Raw genomic sequence first — 21,412 nt, 5'->3', positions numbered from 1 at the left:
GCCCGCCGAGCGCTGCCGTCGGGTGAGCGCTCCGCTCCGCCCCGCGGTGCCCCGGAGCTGCCCCTGCCCTAGAGCGGACACCGGAGGGCACGGCGAGGCTCTGTACGGGGCAGCGCGGTGCCGGTCCGAGGGAGGGGGCGGTGGGTGCAGCCCCGCGAGGTCCGTGCCGCTCCCCGCGTTACTCGCCGTTCCCCACGCCCGAGCACGGGGCATCCATTTCTCTCCCCCAACACCCCGCCGGGTTAGCAAAGAACCCTGCAAGTTTTCAAGCCTCGCTCCCTCAGCACTCGGCCCCGTGGCGAACAAACTGCACTGACTTTCGCCTCCCTCTCCCGGTGCCCCCTCCGAGGGGGGAGGGCGCGGGGCCGGGGTCGGGGCCGGAGCCGGGGCGGCCGTGCGGGCGGAGAGCGGCAGCGCTCGGTCGGCGGCGGAGCGGCTCCGTGCGAACCCCGACAGCGCCATCTCTCGTCCGCAGCGCAGCGCCGAGCGGAGCCGCTCCGCTGTCGGCCGGGCCGGGCCGTCGGGGTGAGGGGGGGGGGGGGGGGAGGCGGGGGGGGGGGGGGTAGGAGGGGGCGGAGGGTAGGCGGGGGGTTGAGCTGCGGTGGTCCCGGTGCTCCCGCAGTGCCCCTCCTGGGCTGCCAGGCTGGATTTTATGGGAATATCGATAGAATTAAAGTTCCTTGTAATTCCGTGATAAATGGGGTGTCTCTAGTAAGTAAGATGAAGTGCGGTGCTGTGAAGTTGTTTATCTGGAAAGTAATTCTCAGAAACCTGACTTCTGACACTTGGTCATATATTAAACCGGCGTCTTGAACGTTGTACTTCAGATGCTCCTTTTCCCCCTTCCCTTCGCAGTTTGCTATTTATAAGACTTTGTAGGTGCGGGTGAGTTGCTGGGTAATTTTTCACCAACTGTGAAAAGCATCGTTTGCAACAGCCAAAGAATTCTCTGCTTGGGAAATAGTACGGGGAGAGTGGGCTCACGAATAGATAACATCTCCCGACCGTGCCATTATCGGCACAAAGCCGCGCAGCTGTGCTGCTCCCGGCAGCCAAAAGGCAGGGAGGGCACGCTGCGCGGCGAGCAGGATAACGACACCTAGATGGGATCGCAGAGGCGATTCTGCAAAGCTAAAGCATGCTCTGACAGCACAAACAACAGGAGTGTAGTTCTGCAGAGCCCCAAAGACACCCGGACATCTGCCGGGTTTATCTTAGAGACTGCAATTAGTGACAAACTGAACGCAACTCGGGTTGGCTTTCCTATTCCTGCACACCACTGGAACCAGCAAAAGTTCCCAACTGACAGCATAAACCCCCCAGGACGGCCCCATTCCCCAACTCTTGTTTTTTCCAGAGTGAGGTGAAGGAGGCACTGTATGTCACTTAATGTGCTCACCTAGGAGAGGGATAAAAAGTGAAGGTTATTGCTTTTTGGAACGCACACACACAGTGTTCCACTTGCATGTTTGATGGATGTCTGTGGAAACACAGCTCCAGTCCCAGCGAACTGTTTGTTTGCATCCAGTTTGCAAACCAGTAGCTTTCTGAGTAAACTTGAGACAAAGAGCACAAATTCGGGTGAGCTGAGGGGGGCCTCTTCCTTCACACCGATGTGAGTGAGTGCAAGCGGAGCTGTGACCTCCAGAGCAGCGCTGGAGTTATTGTACAAAATTGTTCTGCTGTGATTATTGCAGAGCTGCCGCTCCAAGAAAGAAAGGATTATTTGCAATTTTTGGATAACCTTCAGAAGCAACAACGCTCTCCTCCCTCCCCTCTGTAATTCTCACTGTAGTGCTATTTTCCTTTATTATTTGGCTATTCACGACGGCTGTCTAAACATTTACAGTCCCCTATTAACAGCGTTTCTCCCCTAACAATCGCACACTTTCATTTCAATTAGAGCCATTCAGGCTCGGGTTTTGCCACCAGGCCACGTCTCAGCCCCTCTCTCTCTCCCAGCACCGACCCAGGCAGCGCACAGCCCACATCCCCGCACCTCCTGCCCCGCTCCAGGTTAGGAGCTCAGACCACGATGCGTTCTGCTTTGGGTGCGGATCAAGAACAACACATTAAGAACAGTTACCGCTCCCTTTGTTTGCCCGGTGTCTGATTTTATGGTGCAGAACTAAAGAGTGCCCGCTGAATTTGACTATGGAACCGGGCAAATTGCTTTCCGAAAGACTTCTTCGGAGCACAGTGATAAGGCACAACCCGCTCCTAGGTGCAGCGCCAGATAAATCCTTTTAACAGTCCTCAGATCAGTTAACAGGGTGAGTAAATCACAGATCGCTGTTAGCAGATTTATGGGAGAGAATTAATAGAATCAGACGAGATAATCTGGCGGGGATAAAATTGCTGAGGAAACAGTCCTGCCTTCTATGGGGGGTACAGAACAGCGCTGTGATTGTGGGCAGCCAGCGCGGGTCGGGCATTCGGAGCTCAATCATCGCGGCAGCAATTTGGCGTTTATTAATTCTTTTCTCTTTAAGCAACTCGCAGATGCAAATAAAAGCCGCGCTCTCTTTGAAGACACGTTCTTTATATATTTTTATTGGAGGTAATTTACTATTTGCATTACCTGTATTTACTTCATAATTGAACATTTTGCATTCAAATTTATGGAACGCGCTCCGCTCGAGAATGTATTTCTCCCCGATTAGCATAAATAGTCACTTACCTCATGAATTACTAACAAAGTTTATCTGAAAATATAGGTGTCTTTTTTATTAAGTGGAGCACCAACATATGTACCACGAATCCCAATTTGCTGGTGGTGCTGTGGTGTCGGAGAAGAGGGAACAGAAGCAGCGGCAAACAAGCGCCATCGATTAATATCTGTATGAGTGTGACAATAATTGCTTCTGCCGATGCTTTGCTAATTGTTAATAATGAGCCGGCGACTCAAAGTTTCCTGCAGAAGGAGCAGAAAGAAGGGAACCTCCTCTGTGGGTTTCCCCCCTCGTTGCCCCATGCTTGCTGATGGCCGGGGCTTGCTCGGGGCTCCCTGCTCACTGTTGGGATTGTTTCTCTCTTCCCCTTAATCCTGTTTTTATGCTCAGCTGCAAATCCCAATAATGGATATGATTTAGGCCCATCCTCCTGTATTAACACGACCCTACTTAGACAAAAGACACCCGAACCCTATCGACTGCCGGATTGAATCCTTCATCCCATGGAAGCCAACAACAAAACTTCCATTGATTTCAGTGGTCCTGGCTGGCAGCAATTTGTTTGTGTCAAAGGGCCATGGCTGCAAAAACTGAGAGCCGTCAGCCAGCAGGGAATGAGGTCTGCTCCCCACTGACTTCTCCACATTCCCACTGACTTCTGGTGGAGCTCCACAAACCGGGTGCTGACATATACATGTGTTTTGTCTGGGTGCAATGAGCACATCCCTAAGTGTATCACGGCAAAACGAGCTGCTTTCAGTGCTCTCACTTTTCCTGTGCCTGGGCAATCCATTCCCGTGACTGCAGCTTGCTGCCCCATCCACTGCTCTTTTATTTTAAAGCTGAGAAAATCTTCCTTTTAAACTCATGCTGAGCATCAAATTGGACTCCACTTGCAGCTGAACATCTTGGCTTCCTGTTCCCCAGCCGCTCTGGTATATTTTATGTAGAATTCTCTCTGCTAATGCAACTTGCTTTCCCTCTCTGTTCTCTTTTCAGTTTTGCATCGGTGTTGCCGAATCCATCGTTTCCACTGCTTGCTTATCGTGTTTCTGAAACACTCAAAATATCCTAAATAACTTCGTATGATCCAGAAGGAACTTCTCTCTCTGGCTGGAGGTTGGCGCCACCAGGTTTGTGCTGTGCTCACCCTATGATGCATGTCCCATTTTACTCATTTCCATGAATGGCTCGGCCTGGATGTAAAAATCAATACAGACATCCCTGATGCCAAGAACCTATTTGTCTAAAAGATATAAAAAGTGAAATTGCAATAAAGATTTTTATCAGGCTTTATGGTGGAATTCGTCATTTATAACTGGGATGATGATGTTGGGTTATATAACGTGTTTGTTCTCAAATTAGCTGAAGTGAGCAAAGAGAGGTAATCTGGTAAAATCTGGTGCACAGGTTGAACACTGCAGAAAAGTACAATTAATTAAAGGAGGAGAAGAAAAAAATTACATCAATATCACATCACCGAGCTGTCCCAGCAAAGCCCTGTGATACACACACGGCATTTCTATCTACTTTAGCTCCAAAAAATCCTCACTGCTTCTCTCCCTTCTGCTCTGCATTGAGTTGTTTCAGCAGCAAGGAGCAGTGGCAGCATGAAATAATGTGAATTTTATGTGCTCTCTCTTCCTCAAAGCTGACTACCAGTGAGTGGCGAGGGGGGCACGATATGGAGGTGATGTTTTGATGTGTGACTGTGAAGGGTGAGACGGCCATTATTAAGAGTGATTGACTTCAGTAACTTTTAAGCAAAGCTGTGATTTAATGTCTTAAAGCCCGAGATGGCACAGACTTGTTATTAGTTGACGTGGTGGGCTGAGTGCCATGCACTGGGCTTATCCCATGTGAGTAAAGCATAGAAATGTGTGCAGTAAGCGATGGGGTCTTCAGCAGCACAAGCCTCTTGGCTTGCATGGCCTTATGGCAGAAAGGGGCTGTGCCAACAGGAGCACATAAGGATCTCACATTACCTCCAACCTTCAATTATCATGCTGAATCTGGCCTAACCTGCTTATCTCCTGAGCATTACTCACTGGGTTTTGGCAGGAGGAGGTGTCAGTGAAAACGAGACAGTTCTGGAGCCAGCATCACTGCCAGCAGCCAGGGCTTAATCCTGGGCAGAGCTAGGGACAGTGTATTCCTCTCCCTGCCATGGCTCCAGCTGCTCCCACCCCCGGCCCTCTCCACCAGGTGAGCTCTGCTCTCCCATTCCCATTCCCATTCCCATTCCCATTCCCGTGCCTGGCCCCCAGCTCTGGTCTCCATGTTGGAAGCCCAGTGGCTGGAGCTGTCTTCTTGACTCTGGAGATATAGCAGCATCTGTCAGAAAATCCTTGTGAAAACAGCCTGGGTGCCAGCAAATAGGAGCTGTAGCTTTCTAAACAGCTACATTTGATTTGATTTGATACATTTGACTTTGCCTTTTTTTTCCCACTATTAGCAAATGAGTTATTCTCCCACAGAACTGAGAACAACCTGCATTTTCCAGGATTGCTTTAGAGAGCCTCGGTGCAGAGAAGTGCATGTTGTGATGACATCTGACATCGTTCAGTGGCATTCACTGTCCACACCAGCGGGAATGGAAAGTTTCATGCCCCATTCCCCTCCTGCTCCCCAGCATTAGCTCACCACTGTGGCGGGGCTGGGCAAACCACTTTGCATTTGCTTCCATCCGGAGTCCGGGTCATTGGGAAATGCTAATCCTTAACAAAAAGGAAATGATAAAAATACCCATGAAATTAATTTTCACACCTGCAGTCGAGATTAATAACAGCAACCGGAGTGGCATCCTATTTCAGCTCCCTGGAGGTGACTAAGAGCCCTGGCCATGAATATCATACCAACCACCAGAGGAATTCACTGTCTGAGGGATCCACCATGGAAAACAATTGATCCCCAGAGCTCCGCCTGCACAGTGGAAAACGGCTTTAGTCATGTATTAGTCATTTTATCACAAGATGGTATTTCTGCACGGGGAGGTTTGCCCTCTGAGCCCAGAACAGAAGAACAGCATTTGGCTTGGTAATTTACACAAAGGTTTTCATCATTTTCTTTAGAAGGATGTGTGTAAATGATGAAGAGCAATAAACTCAGTCTTCTACAGGTTAATTCATGTCGGTTTCACGTGTGCTTGTTACCTTCTGTGCTTTCAATCGGTCCCGCACGTCCCTGTGAGTGGCACTGGTAATTCACTGAGGTAAGGGAGCAGTCCTTTACTAAAACACACTGCTTGAATTTTCCCCAGCTTCTGCTTTTCTCCCTTAATTGTAAGGGATGAATTGTGCCGACTGCCTGCTTCCCCCGGCTGGGAGGCACTGCTCTGCCACTGCCATCCGCAGCCTTCAAAGGTGACATGCAGCTACGAGCTATAAAGCAGGCAGCTGCACGGGGGCTCTGAACTGCCTTCAAAAGGCACTTACTTCCAGTACCGGAGCACCATTAGCACTTTGAGCAGGGCAGGTATGCACTTGAATCTTTCTGCAGAACTATCTTGCAGGAAGAATTTATCTAATGATGTTGACTTAATCTAATGGACACGAGGTGATAGGCGACAATATCTGCTTTATTTTTTACAGCTCTCACAACCAGCTTTGCTCACACAATGCAAAAAGCCATTGCCTGTGCCCCAGGAGTGCAGAGTGCAAGCACATTTGCATGAGGTCTTCAGCAATCGTGGAGCTTATTTATTTGCACAGCACCGGAATGACAGAGAACTGGAGACACAGAATTGTTTCCCTGTGGTTTGCACAGAGATTTCTGCTGCAGCTCTTTCCTCTCCCTTTGGAGCATTTGCTGCTGTAGTGCATCTTGTGTTATTCCCTGTGGAGCAGGAGACGGGGAGGGCAGTTCTCTCTTTATTCTTTCCTGCCCCCTCTATGGATTTGCACTTTTATAGCTGTTCAGGTAACTGCTACACTACTTACAGCAGTGGCAGGCTGGCTCTTTTTGGTGTCAGTTTGGCTCCAGCAGGTTTAGACTCCATCTCCTGCAGTCTCCTCCAACAGCGATTGTCTTTTTTTAATCTACCTGAAATTCAAGGTTCAGCTTCAAGCCAATTCCAGCAGCACATGGCTGCGTCCTTTTGCAACTGATGAGCCAAAGGAAAGCACAGAGAACCGCTAATAAGAGGGGCGATACACCATAAGGTTTTATAGTTACCTGCACCACTCAAATAGCCTGCTATTAGTACTTCTAATCCTGCAGTTTCAAAGGAAAGATACACATCATAGCACAGTTTTCCATTCTGCAGATGGAAGTGCACTGTCACAGGACGCCAACATCTTCATATCACCAGAATGAAAGAGGTCAGTGCAAAAGGTGCACTGCAGGTCAGTGCAAAAAGGCGCACTTAGCTCTGCACAGGTCACACAGTGCCTTCAGTCTGGGTCAAGCTATCACACGTGAGCTCTGCTGTTTGGCCACTCCAAAGCTGCATAACATTCCTGGTATTGGTAAAAACTCTGCCCCACCGTGTTAGCTCGCTACAGCAGTTGCCAGCTGCAAAGATTAATTTTTAACCTCCTCGTTTTCCATGGCTAAGGCAGATGAGCAAACACTCCCCGCCAGCCCTCAGCTGAGCAAACTGTTGTTAGATCGGTGGAGGTGACAGCTCCCAAGGTTCTGCCCTCTCATTTCTGATGCTGGTGTGCGCTCCTGCAGCACCCGTTGCAGCAGAGGTGTAGCAGAGCTGCAGTCACAGTGCCAGAGCAGTGCTGCTACAGGATTTCCTCATGGAAAAAAAAAAAAAAAAAAAAAGAATACAGTTTTAGGCTTCTTGTGGTTTCTCTGAAAGATAACAGAGCTTTACATACATGGTTATCTGGAACTTGATCTTGGGGTCAGAAGTACAAGCATGTAGAGTGCCTTCTCTGCATGGGAGGGAATGGCTGGTAACCCCCCTTGTTATCTTCCCCATCACTTGCTTCTAGCAGCACCTGGGCCCTCCTTATTTAGCATCTGGCAGCAGCTGGCAGGGCTAGAAGCCATCAGAAGCACCGGCTTCTTTGTAATTTTAATTTTAAGCCCACCACTCATCCTGCAATCAAAACTCATCCGAGGGATCTCCATGTGCTTGGGCCCTGACTTCCAGAGAAAAACTGATTCAAGATTGATATGATTTAATTTCCTAAGTTGCGGTCTTGCAAAACTGGGCTGGATGTCCGAAAGCGGAGAGCCCCTTAGGTTGCACCCAGAGTCTAAGTCTGATGGCTGTAACCCAGCAAATAACTCCCTTCTCTTAGCTAGTAGGTAACAATTTATTCATGCTGCACAAGATTTCTGCCTCAGCTGGGGCAAATAAAAGCAGAGCGAGTTCCTCAGCATTTGCGCCTTCATTTGGGAATTTCAACTAATAACTTTCTGTCCTACTGCTGTTTCACAGGTCCCTTAACTAATATACTAGGATGTGTGAGAATATTGCTGTGACTCATAATCAGAGCTGCACAGCCCAAACCCAAACTGGATTTGGAGTGGTCGGGGCAAGGGCAAAATTACAAAAATAAAGACAATGAGATGTGGAAGACTCGCTCCGAGGAGTGAACGCCCACAGCAAACCAACGATCTGCATCAGCAGCCAGCTCGCAGCAAACACAAGAGAAGTGCCTGGTCCACCAGTCTTTCTTGTTAGGTGCAATTTTCATTCCATGCTTGCAAGGCAATAGCACAGAAAAATAATATCACAAGTCAGTGTTACGGACAGGCACAGCCTTGGGCTTTCCCAGAATCCAGACCAGAGGGATGGGACTTCAGTTGGATGTACAGGCAGCAGGGTAAAGCTGAGAGAAAAGATATTTTACTTTGTACAACTTTGGGCATACTTTTCATAGAAACATACAGTCAGAGAATGGCTTGGGTTAGAAGGGACCTCAAGGATCATGAAGTTCCAGCTCTCCTGTCACAGGCAGGGCCAAAAGCTTTTCTCATGCTTCACACTGATAATAACTATATATTTGCAAAATCAAAGAGCTAGATAAAAGAGTTAGATGCTGCAGAAGATCAATGGCTTTTCCATTCTAACAAAGTGGTCTGTCCTCAGTCCCTCGTGAACGGCAGAAGAACAGCACCAGTCTTTCTGCCATGCATGTCCAGCCATGTACAACTCAAGGACTTCCTGGTGAACATAACTATCTCTAATGCAAAGCAATTAGTCATTCCACCACAGCTGAGCTCGGCTCATTTACCAACAGTGTGCAGTGAATGTTGTATCAAGACTGTGATGATCTGACGGTTTTAGGAATAAACCTTTCAAGGAATAGAAGACATTGAAGCAAAATTGAGGTGCCACAGAAAAGGCCAGATGTTCAACTTTTAGGTCTTTATAGGGCATGCAAATTTTTTCTTATGAGTGAATGTGCACATTACCCATTGATGCGATCACTTATGCATCCAGCTCATCATCTGAATAGGCAAATATCTTCTCTTCTGCAGCAACCATACTCGGGATTTAATGCAAAATTCATTCTTTTTGAAAATCACTCCCCTAGAACACAATGGTAAATCATCCAAGATAAAGCGATGTGAAGAGAAATGCTGCACCCTTCTTCTGAGGCCTTTATTCCTTTTCTCTAGAAAAATGTCTCCACCTTCCTGCTGAAAGACACAATTATTTCCTCGTATTCACACTGTGTTACTTGCTCACTAGCTCACATCGTTGATTGGGCTCCATTATACCAAATTCTAGAATGCCAGAAGAGCTAAGTATAAAGCAGGAGACAACAGATACAAAAATAGACGTGGACCACAAGGTAACCATGAAACACCCCGTGTCAGGATTGTCTCCTGCAAACTGGGGTGAGTCGGTACAGGACAGGAGATCACAGAGGATGAATAGCTGGTGGTGGTTCTCACATCAGTGAATTATCACCATTAAAATACTTGTCCGACTGTGTTGGACACCACAGTGTCTTCCACGTAGTCTGTGACTGAATGGCATGCAAAAATAAGGATTCTGATCCCTAGAGATAACATTAGTTCATCCTCTTTTTTTTTTTTTTCTGAATAAAAGCCACAGTCTCCCAGCAATAGCCATTTTCAGTTGTGCCATAGCATTCCGAGTTCTGCTTGCCAGTTTCCTGGCAGATCCAGCAGCTATTGGGCTCCTTGCTTGTTTCCTCTCCAGTCATGTGATGTTTATAGCTATTGGGTTTGAAAAAATGGAGAAATTCAATTGAAGATGATATGTAATATAACACAATATAAATGAAATGCACTTTACATTTGTATATCAGCTTGTTAGCAGACAACTGACCTTAACAAGAATTGCTTAGACACACATCTCTAGGCACCAGCTTGGGTGCATCTGATTGGTACAGAAATATGCTTTCTGTTCATATTATGACCCACTGCATATGAGAGAACAGCTAAATACAACAACAGATATATATAGGAACAGATATGTAAGAAAGAGAACCTGCCCACCATCATCAGTCTCTAAAACAAATGGTTACTCAGGAAGACAAAATACTTTTCCCTCCTAAGGAAACCCAAGCTATATTATGTACGCAAAAAAAAAACCATGCCCGTAGTTTTGGTGCCATAAAGCATAAATCATCACATAGCCCTCTGCACAATGCCTCTCTGCATTGAACCGTTGGGCCACGTTCCTCGAGGTCCTCCATCCTGCAGCAATGAGCAGGACTGAGGAGGTGGTGAGGCCAGCGGTGCTCCCAGGCCAACCTCTGCCCCTGCCGCCCCGCATCAGTCCTACGAGCTTGGGGCTGAAATCCAAGCGTGTCTTTGCAGGTGATGGCAATGCCATGCCTACTTTTCCCTTTTTTAAAGGATTATAGGAATTCTGGACCCGTCGCAGGTTTGCGATCCCCAGTGCAGAAGGAAAAAGGATTTTTAATGAAAACCAGCTCCAGTTCTGAATATTTAATACCGTGCCCAAGTGGTAACAGGATGATAAAGTTTTGATAGGCCTGGTATTGGCTTTTATTTTTTTAAGGGGGAAACTTCTCTCTCACTAACAGAAAAAGCATTTTTAATGCCAACATCAATATAAAGCGCTGCTGGGACTTTTATATCATTTCAATATCAGGCTTGCATTCAAGGAGCAAAAATAAATGCAGTGTTCACAACCGTTGGATAGTATAGCTGAATGACTTTCAACAAGCTCTTGCCATGTTTTTATGCACAAAGCACGATTTGGGGGTTGGGGATGGAAAAGGAGGGACTGGAGGGGAGGGGAAGCAGTTGTTAATTTATAGACATTTGCTGGAATGTTTGAGAGCAGTCTTACCGGGGTCACGCCATCACGCATACACCAGGGCATTTTGCAAATAGCAGAATTCCTTATTTTTTGCCTTCCATTTTGCCTCTTCTGGCAGCATCAATAAATTTGTTTGATGCACTTTAAATGTTTAATTAAAACACGATGTTAGCACATTTACTGTAAGTGATAAAAACACTTTGGAGGTGGTCTTAAAGCAATTGGTGACTCTGGAATTGCTAGGCATGCACTAGTAAATCAGATACAAATTCCATAAATTGGAACGATTCTCTTTCAGTCCTGTGCCATTTCACAGATATTAAAGCTGCTTAATTTAATTCCTCCGTAATGTGGAATGTGTACAGCAGCTGATGTGACTTCTTCTGACTGATTGTTTAAGGTCAAATAAACTCAGGCCTACAGAGCACCGGATAGAAATTCCCTTTTATATTAATACTGTTTATAATTCAGTTCTCTTTCAATCCCTTAATCAGAAAAGAAAAGTTTATTGTGTGATATTGCTATAAAATAAGTAGGAATTGTAATAAGCATTTGAAAATGTTAAAAAAAATGTACACTAAGTCACAGCTCCCAGTACCAACAGTTCTCATCTATTTAAGGAGGTTTATTCAACTTACTTAAAAAGAAAACTTGCTTTTAATGCAAAGCAGACACTTTTATATATGGAATATAACTGTATTTTATAAAGTACAGAAGAGAAGTCAAAGCTACTATAAACCATTCCTCAGAAAATACCACCACTCTATTTGCCACCTGAAATCTATACCCAACCGAAGTCATTGGGAGTTTTTCTGCTTCTTCCCATTAGAAGGGCTTGTGTTTTTAGGAACTGCATAGGTAGCATCTTTAGCAATATGCAAGGTATGGCATCTGCTGCTCCACTGCTGTTTTAATACCTGCATTCAAAACACAATAGTAATAAAAGCTTCAGAACAAATTATTACGATTGGCTTCTTTGCCTACGTTGGAGATCTTTACTGAATCAAATTAATACAGAATATAAATATCACAATTAGATTTCACTGAGATGAGCAAATAATGAATCTTTCTTCTTCAGCTAAGAAAGTAGATTTTCTTGAGAAATCTCTGAGTCAGCATTTCCTGCAAGATGAACCTTTTTCCCCTTCCCCCACCAATGTCAATAGCAAAGAAGTCAATGATTTCCAAGGATGTCACGGATAGCTTGCAATAGAAGAGGTAAAAGTTCACTCATTTTGATGTGTACATAACTTATTTCAGTCATCTTCAACAATATGTAACATGAAATTCTTAGCATGGAACACTTGGCTACATGTCATGTTCTCTACCCATGAAAAAAACCAAGTAGGGGACACGACATTTCTCTAGAGACGTGACTGTGGAGGAGCAGAAGGTCTTTCTGGAGAGCTCTGCAATGGAAGCCGTTAGGTAGGCAGCTTCTTGATGTGAGGATTTCCAAGGATGGAGTACTTCTTTTCTCTGCAGTGCCAAGCAGCATGCAGCCCTGAGTCACAGCTGAGATTAATGCCACGCCAAGAGCAAAGCAACGGTGTACAACACACACTGATGGTGGTGATGTCAGAGAAGTGTGCTGGTGAAAATGATACTGTCTTCTTCAGTTTGTTTTTAATTCGTATCTGCTCTCTTTCCTGATGAAACCACGGTTTTACCAACAGCATGAGGTAGAATGGATTTTTATCTCTCATGCATCAACAAAGTTATCAGCACGTTCTAATTATGCAGTGTTGTGAGAAGCAGCAAGAACACAGCTGGATTTTCCGATTCCAGCTCTGAGGTGTCTGCAAGGCAGACATTTGAGAAAATAACTAGATACTGAGGCTCATTAGACCATGTAGCACTTAAACTAGGGTTGAATTTGTCTTGTGAACTCTGTCCTGTGTGGTCAAATTCCAAGTGCACGTCTGCCTGCCCTACTATTAATCACTTTTTGGATTAAGGAACAAAAATCACCTCTCCAACATTCTTAAGCAAATGTGCTTTTTTTCTTTTCATAAACAAAGAAATCAAAACTATTTGTCTTAACTTGTTGACTTGTCCAAATTATCTCATCCCCGATCCAATGACAGTCCCAAATAGTAGCAGGAAAAATTATCTTTAACAGCTGCACCTCTTCTGAAGCTATTGTTTTCCTCACTGTTGCATGGAGCTGATGGCAATCTTTAATGGTTAAAAAGAGGAATGAAGAGGCAAAGCCTGGACAACCTCACTCACCTTCACCTGACCTATTTTAGATTCTCATAACTGCCTGAAAAACAGAGAAACCAATTGGGTCCATACATAGGGAGGCCTTCATTAATAAACTGTCAAAACCCTGTCGAGCATCGAAATCATTTTCAGTGGAAATTAATAGTGTACTTTGGAGTTGTTTTCAGAAGAAATTAACTAGGTGCACTGGAGTCATTATGACACCATTTCTGAATGGAACATCCAGTTCTGCATTTAGTATGAAGAATACTCATAACCAAGGAGGAAAAAGCCCAAAAGAAAAACAAAATAGATTTTTGCCAGTTCAAGTCCAGCAACTGTGTTTCTCACAAAGAAAAAAAACATTTGGTACCAGATACAGAACTTTAAAGTACCCGTATCAGGCAAATGTTATGAGGTGTTGTCACAAGTCAGGAATATCATTCCTACTTACTGTGATTTTTGATAACCTATGGCATTGAGTTCTTCTTTACGTTTGTCAAAGGTCACAGTGCTCTATTAAGCATCCCTGTTTGTACATAACTGAGCAGATCAGTCCTTAAGGTAAGCTCAAAGCCCGCAAGATTTCTTTCCCCTTTTTTTTCTTTTTTTTTTTCTTTTTTTTTTTCTTTTTTTTTTCTTATGGAAAACTACACTTTTAAACAGTTTTGATATTTCATAATATAGCTTGTGACAGGGCTATTTCACCATTCACTAACATGGGCTGCGGTGTCATCACAAAGTCCCTAACGCTGTGTCAGTGTGAATCTATGGAGAAGACATCAAGATGTCAACATATTCTGAGAGGGGAAGGAGTGTCAGTGCAAGTCTACAGAGACATGGTGGTATGTGGAGAGGAAGCAAAACAAAACTGTGTCCATGGTTGTGCAGCACTGCCAGACAAAGGCACGTTCAGAGCAGAAGCTTTTTGAAGAAACGTGCAGCACTCCAGGGGGAACAGCCAAGTAATTGTGGTATTTTCAAATAGTAAGGGACCTTCAGCTCTATGTAACTCTTCTTGAGTGTTTTAGCATAGACCTATAGTGAGAAATCTCATACATTGGGAAATGATACAGTAGTGTGCTAAAGGGACAGGTGAACATCTCCCCGGGTAAGCCCTGCTGTCCTCCTCAGGTCTCTCCCTTAACATCTTCTCTTGTAAGCAGAGGACCATATGTGCCATAGCATCAGTACACAAATAATGCAGTAGCTGATATGTGGTGCTATCTACAGATTTCACGGAGCCAGTTTTGAGCTCATCGAAGACAGATTGAAAGGTTCATTTATATCTAAGCAACTGGGCAAAGCCCTCAGGGATGCACAGCCCCACCAGTCTCTGCAAGCATTCATCTTTCCTCACCCCTACATTTCATCAAATATTCAGCCCTGTAACTCCTCTTCCCACATGCTGCCTCTCCTCCTGGCTGAGCTGAGCACCATATTGTGAATGGAAGGGCTCCTTCTCCCACACGCCCTGGAAGGGAAGGGCATCTCACCCTTTCAGAACTGCAGTTCTGTGCCCAGGTTATGCTTTTTAGCCCAGACATCTGGGACATTACTACAACACAGATTAGCCTAAATTATTTTTTTGCATGATTAGAAGACAATGGAAGGTAAAGGTGCATGTTAATGTGTGGTTGGCCAAAGCCCTTTCTGATTCTCAGGGAGTTCCTCCATCAACACTTATACACCATGGCAAAACTGAGGTCAGTAAACACACATGCATCCTTGCTGTGACCTGAATGGTGCCAAGTTTCCAGAAGTACTGCCAAATTTTAGGAATGGAAGCTTCTTTTCTTCAAGAGTTTTTGAAAGCTAACTGCCTGAATTAACTTTGGCACTCAATTCAGAAGACTTCAGAATCACAGAAGAATCATTAAGGTTGAAAAAACCCCTCTAAGATCATCTAGTACAACCATTCCCCTATCACCAATATTGCTAAAAACCATGGACTAAACCATGTCCCTAAGTACCATATCTACATGTTTATGTAGATACCTCCAGGGATGGTCAGGATCCAAAAGCACCCAGGTAACAGTGCACTTGCTAAAATAAGGCTCTCAGCTGAAAAATAGGACTCTGAAGGCCACATCACACTGCTGGGTGTTGTTAAAATGAAAATGAACTCTAAGTCCTCCTGCATCCATTTATCAGCGCAAAACAGCAAACAACCCAGGGTTTGGCAAAGCAAAACAGATGAAAGATGCAACTGTCCTGACCTTGCTATGTTTTTCCCCCTTTTGCAGTGTGCTCCATCTTTCCAGTGGGGGACCTTCGCCATTCCCATAGGCAAGGTCAGTGCGTGCAGCCTGGCGGGCACGTTGCTGCAGCGTGCACTGAGCCACATCCACCGCGGGTGCAGCTCCACCAAGCCCTACAGCAGGGACTAATTTGGCCTTGTGTCTTTTGAATAAATTGTTAACTCTTCTCGGCATGAAGAAGTGATTATTGAAAAGTTTGCCTCCACATACAAATGCAAATGACAGTCGAAGAACACGTGAATGTTAATCTTCCAAACCAAGTACGTAGACAAATGCTAGTCATTAGAAACATTTCCGTGCATTTATATTAGGCTGTCCTCTAAAAGACTTTTCAGACAAATATGTCATCAAGATATTCAAAACCATGTAATCTTATCCAAAGTTTCATCTATCAACAGTACAGTTTTCATCTCTCGCAGCTGTGTGTCAGAATGTGCAGGCAGATTAGCCAGCTGATAGCAGGGGGGGCAGGGAGAGAGGGGCTCTGTCCTCATCAAGAAATTCTGCTGGGGAGAAGAGACTCTTGCTGATGATTTTCTAAATATCTCCCCAAGAAACCTTTCCATGCACGGATGCAGGAGACCTTTGCAAAGATGTTCAATTTTCTGACCAGAGCTGGTGCTTTAAGTCCTCCTCCCCCCGTTTCCCCTTCTCTGCAGAGGAGTCCTCATAATGAAAAACATCCTGAGCACAACTGTGTATCTGGTGGCTGGGGCAAAGCATCTCCCTCCACAGCAGATCAATTCACTAGATTTCTTGTGCCCTCATTGGCCTGGGGAGAGCAAGATAAAGCCCGAACCCAGAATATTTTGAACTCCAGCTGCACTTTTCACCTTCCTCAAAGAGCAAATCCCCACTCCAACCCCTTCTGCTAGAGCCCAAAGGATTAGTACTATTATTTATTTATTTATTTAAGGATACCTCACCACTTTCAGAAAGCAAATGCTGTAATTCTCTTGTTTCACGGAGGGAAATGAATGATGATGACATGCATGGGCTTCTGATAAAGATGCAAAGAGATAGGACTAAAACATACAGTAAAGCACAGTGAAAAGATTCTCCAGTATGAGGTTCAATACGCTGCTGTTGTTGTCTATGAGACAGTTTCCACGAATCCATGCATATGAATCTGTGCATAATCTTTGAGTATATTCATTTTCATCCACATTCTTTAAAGCAAATTTTAGCATTACTGAGGAGCTCTATCTTGATGGCACTTGAAGACAATGTTTTGAAATTTGGGGAGAGTGGGAAAGATTTTCAAAACCCCAGAAGAGCTGTTAGGACTTAACACTATCAAAAATAGATCCTTGCTTTTCTGGGTATCCTTGAAATATCTTTTTGAAGCAAAGCCCTAAATCTTGGTGTTTGGCAGCGCCTCCATTTTCAGGGTGGCAAATCCATTTTGCGCTGACTATGCACCTCTGAAAATCAGCTTGATTTTTGGGGTTACCTTCTTCTTTTGTGTTTGTGGCATGAAGATGCCTCCCCATGGGATGGACAGAAGCAAGGACAGCGCTTAGCCATTTGCCATTGGCTCTGATCTCAGCTTAAATTGTATTTTAGCACAAAGTTGTTTTTTTGTCTGTTTGTTTGTTTGTTTGTTTTTACTAGGGGAATCCTATGGTACAGACACCTTCCAGTATCTAAAGCCATCTAATGTCAGCTCAGCACCAGAGTGGGACTCACTGAACCTCTCATGGAAGGAGCACCAACAGCAAGAGGAGGCAGGGCTCTGTACCTCTCAGCATTCCTCTGAGCTTATCTGCTTCCCTAACTTTAATACCAAATCAATCTTTTTAATGGGAGCCCAGCACTTAACCTATTTCTGGACCTCTTCCCTCATCTTTGGGAATGTACTTTGGAGAAATGACTGAAAACACTGGAGCAGAGAGAAGGAGCCTTTCAGAGCAGATCTGGGGGAGTCCTGTGAAGTGGAGGCAGGAGTTAGATGTCTACTGACAGACCTTAAATGCAAAAGCAAAATTCCTTCCATTCCAACAAGCCTGGAAAAGGAGCCCCAGTATGACATTCCCTACAGCTTCATTTAACAGACAAATTTTTAACTCAAAAGCAATTTTTAAAGCTTTTTCAACATTCACGTCTTTAGTTTCTTGCTTGGAAAATCACCTTTGTCTCCTCCCAAGAGAAGTGGGCAGCAGGATGGGAAGGGAAGGACGCATTATTTGATGAAAGAAGACACTGCTCAAGGCCTGGGGCTCTCTGCCTTCTCAGCAGAGCCTCGCTGCCGGCCTGCTGCCGGGGCACATGCCTGCCTGCCAGCCAAGGTCCACCAGGTCAAAATCTGCTTTACAGAAAGTGCCCCCAGCTATTGTTTACCTAGAGGAACCACTGCAGCCTATCAGGAAGTAATCTGCCTTTTTGAATGAGCTTGCGTGCCCAACTATTTATTTGCTAGTTAGATGTTAATGGCTCTAGAGCAGCTGTTATGGTCTTCTGGGGACAGCACACAACTTGTACCGCTGCACGGGACTCATGTACCAGATGAGGTATTAATCTGGTTAGTTGAAAAACTACGGCCTGTCCACAAATCATTAATGCTGGCTACGGTAGGGCACATTTAACACATGTACTTCAGGGCCAATCAGTCACTCCAGTCCCGTGTTACAGATATTTAGCCCAAAAGGTTCTGCACAACTTCCTTCCCAGGCCCATTTGCTTGTCGGCTGGGCTGCCAGACTAGCAGAAACCAGCACGAGGCATGGGACCATGGGTGGAGGCTTTGGAGGTATGGCTGCAGTAGGAATGGAGGAGGAGAGCAGCCTGCCAAAACAAGCATGGGTGGTGTGGCTTCAAGAAATGGGAACCCAGCAGCAGGGAGCAAAGCTTGCTGGAGTGGTTTTCAAAGATGTTTTAGGAGACTGGCTTTGATTTTAACAGCCGGTTCTACCAATACAGACCAAATTGCCTTTGGCACAGCTCTGTCCTTTTTCTTTGCCTACATGCTGCCATAAGCCACAAAGCACTCACCAAGACTCTAATGAGCTCAACTTTAAAAGAACAAAAGCCACAAATAGCATGATGTCCCACAGGAAGGGAGCAAGGACACAAAGAGAGGTAGCAACAGTAATTTCCTCAGCAGTCGATCTACAAAAAGGGAGAAGTGGGCAGCCAGGAGATTACACTGCACTTCCACAACTTCTCTCAGTTTCCTGATCCTTTCCTGCACCCAGAGTCGTTACCAGAGTAAGGACTCTCTTATGGGAGCTTCAGGGATGGGTTGATGGTTGGACTGTATGATCTTAGCGGTCCTTCCAACCTTAATGATTCTGTGATTCTAACCAGAAATTTGCCCAAGGGAACACAGAAATGTGCTGTGGACCCAAAGCAGCCATGCTGGATATTTTGACATTCACTGGGTATTGGGGATCAACTTCTGTCCTTGCCAGAGCACATCAAGAGAAAGGACATCAACAGCATCAGTGAGGACTCACTGCTAAGGCTGGTATTTCCACCCTTTGTCCTGTCATCAAGCCTTATTTCTCAGAATGGTTGGAGTCAAGGATGTGGTCTTGGCCTTATCTTTGAATTTCCTGGCTTTTGTCACCAAGCATGTCACAAAGGTGATGTTATTAGCCTGCCTATGCTGATAATGACATGGAGATTTTGCTACCCTTCTCAGAGGCTTATTAGAAAAAGCTGCTGACATCATGATGCAATGGCAGCATGTGTTCCCTGCCCTGAATTTGCCCTTGGGGTGCTCAGATGGTTCCCCCAAAGCAGAAGCGATCACAAAGTCCATGACTGAAGGGAAGGACGTTTTCCCTCACATGCAGTTTCACTGTGCTGCTAGAGTCCATCTAGCACAGGATCTGCAATTTGCACATTGTAGGCATAATCAAAGTGGCTTTCCTCCTGCCCCACAACAGCCATCATTACATGGAGGTGGATTTACCATTGGTTGGTTCCACTGCACAACCTAGATTAAAACCAACAAAAAAAGCCACCAAACCCTAGTCCTGCATGCAATCAGGAGCTGCGCATCCCACACAAGACATGCCAAGTTATACAGAGATAACAAAAGTTCAATAACTACTTCAGCAGATTGAGCTCTTGATTACTGCAAACTATCTGCTTCAAAGGGCTGCCACCTTGCCAGCAGAGATGCACTCATCCAAGCCAGCAAGCCACCTCTGCACTGCGGGCTGGGAGCTCCAAGCGCCTTTGGGAGCCTGTGCAGGTGCTTTAGTTCTGGTGAGGATGGCTGAAAGACGTGGTGAGCTCAACCTGCCTTCAGAAGGTTTTCTGGGCCAATAGAGGCACCTGAGGACGTGGGGGAAGCTGACACTGCCAGATGCATGGACCAAGGAGAGGCCAAGATGAAGGCTGCAGGGGACGTGCACACTGATTTCTCCAAAGACTTACAACCGTGATGAAGGAAGAAATAGCTCTGCCACAAGAGAGTCTGATGAGAAAAGTCATTTGCTACTGAAATGTAATTTGAAAAATGTATTTAATACCAATTAACAACACAAGGCTGTAATATCCACTTATCTAAACTGCTCGCGGATTACTTGCTTTTCACTTACTAACCTACCCAGTAATTTCCACCAAAAAAAAAAAAATACAGGTCAAGCTTTTGCTACCAGATTTAGTTATTTTATCACTAGACAAAGATGAGCCAGAACGGTTATCAAGAAAAATAAGCTGGGGGGGGGGGGGGGGGGGGGGGAGGGTATGCAGGGAGGAAGAGAGAATTGGGAAATCTTAGACATTGTATTAAAACAACAGTTTTTAGGGTGTTTGATTTACTATTCAACTGTGCACAGCTGCTTCTGTGAGAAATAGGAAGCATGCCAAGGGAAAGAGATGGGGGAAAAAAATTAAGGAGTGGGGGAAGGTTTGCAGAATCAACTGGTTAATGAGATATGAAAATTGTTATGAGTAAGCCCCTGCTGAAAAGCACTTGTTTGTTTGGACCAGCTTGCTGTTCACTCACTGACACGGCAATTCAGGTGCTTTCTCCAAAGGAATTAATTGGTGAATGTGAAATTTAAATGGCATGTGGGTTTTCAAGCATCAATTTAGGTCCTCTGTGTTTCCCCTTCTTAGTGTTGGAGCCATCTAAAACTTGCTGGGGCCTTGGCACATTTTATTCCCTCTCGCCCTCAAGGAACACTGCAGTGCTCTGCACAAAGGGGGACATTTTCAATGGGGAGGGCAGTACAGGATATGTCCTACAGCCAAGCACTGGGGAAGCTCAGAGGACAAACTGAGAGACAAGGGTTTGGACTCCACCACTTGCAATGCCATGGGTGACAACTCTCAGCACCTTGTCCTGCTTTTCAAGTCTCATTATGGGAAAGGATTCAGGGCTTAAGTGTCCATGGAATATCTAAGGTTGTGAGCTTTTAAAAGATGAGTCTCTCTCCGTAGTCCACAGGAATACCCCTAATTCTCTGCCTTGGATCTTCCCATCAGACTGCTTAGGTGGTCCACTACTGACCGTGGCACCTGTAGGAATCCCATTCCTGGACACTGAGCTATCTTCAGACAGCAACCTAGGCATCAAACTGAGGATTATGCTTTCTACGAGGTTCTTAAGCATCCTAAATAGAAGAGCTGCCTTATTGTCTCAATCTCTTTTAAAATAAACTAAACCTGGCTTTGTGGTCCAAGTGAAAAAAAGCCTGTCTAGATCAATCTTCGCTTGTTTTTAGTAATTCCTTGGGCTTCCCCCAGAGAAGCACTCCCACTGTGGCAGTGCTCCAAAAGTCCTCACAGCAAAATATGAGACTTGAGAAATCATTTCTTGGGCTCTTATCTCGCATACCTAATTGAGATGCCAGGCCACTACATTTAAACTATAACTTGCGGACTAATTAAAGGCAACAACTTAGTGCTTACCTAGGGATTCAAGGAGATTGCAAGATGACCTGCCTGTGTTGTAAAGGGAAGATTATACAGGCTGAACTAAACAATGTCTTCATTTTGCTGGTGATGCCTGATCTGAGGGTGTAATCCCCCTTTATCCCCACACATAAGCCTTTTTGTTATTTAGAAGCAAGTAACCTAGAGTTGCCTCACAG

At 45.3% G+C, this 21,412-nt stretch overlaps 2 long non-coding RNA genes across 6 annotated transcripts in view; one reads left to right on the top strand and one right to left on the bottom strand.

Moving 5' to 3' along the window:
* The first annotated feature begins 584 nt into the window (after positions 1 to 584).
* LOC122183202 lies at positions 585 to 5,774 on the top strand. Of its 3 annotated transcripts, none has more exons than XR_006180162.1 (4): positions 585 to 2,560; positions 3,672 to 3,805; positions 4,734 to 4,877; positions 5,176 to 5,774. It is a non-coding gene; the product is annotated as an uncharacterized LOC122183202 (long non-coding RNA). The 3 variants fall into 3 exon arrangements; XR_006180163.1 differs by having other exon boundaries at positions 5,128 to 5,774; XR_006180161.1 differs by lacking the exons at positions 4,734 to 4,877; positions 5,176 to 5,774 and having other exon boundaries at positions 3,672 to 3,963.
* A 439-nt stretch (positions 5,775 to 6,213) lies between these two features.
* The window catches only part of LOC122183327, a 77,479-nt gene continuing 62,280 nt past the window's right edge, over positions 6,214 to 21,412 (bottom strand). For 2 of the 3 annotated variants that reach the window (XR_006180228.1, XR_006180229.1), the window contains exon 7: positions 6,214 to 9,821. This is a non-coding gene — a long non-coding RNA (uncharacterized LOC122183327). Of the gene's footprint in view, positions 9,822 to 11,303; positions 11,814 to 21,412 lie in introns of those variants that run through there. The other variant, XR_006180230.1, reaches the window with a different exon arrangement.

The sequence above is a fragment of the Lagopus leucura genome, unplaced genomic scaffold, assembly GCF_019238085.1.
Source record: "Lagopus leucura isolate 7727_CA_CO unplaced genomic scaffold, USGS_WTPT01 Super-Scaffold_100017, whole genome shotgun sequence".
In the NCBI taxonomy this organism is placed as follows: Eukaryota; Metazoa; Chordata; class Aves; order Galliformes; family Phasianidae; genus Lagopus; species Lagopus leucura.
The sequence above is the reverse complement of the archived record's forward strand: the minus strand, read 5'-3'. Positions and strand labels throughout refer to the sequence as shown.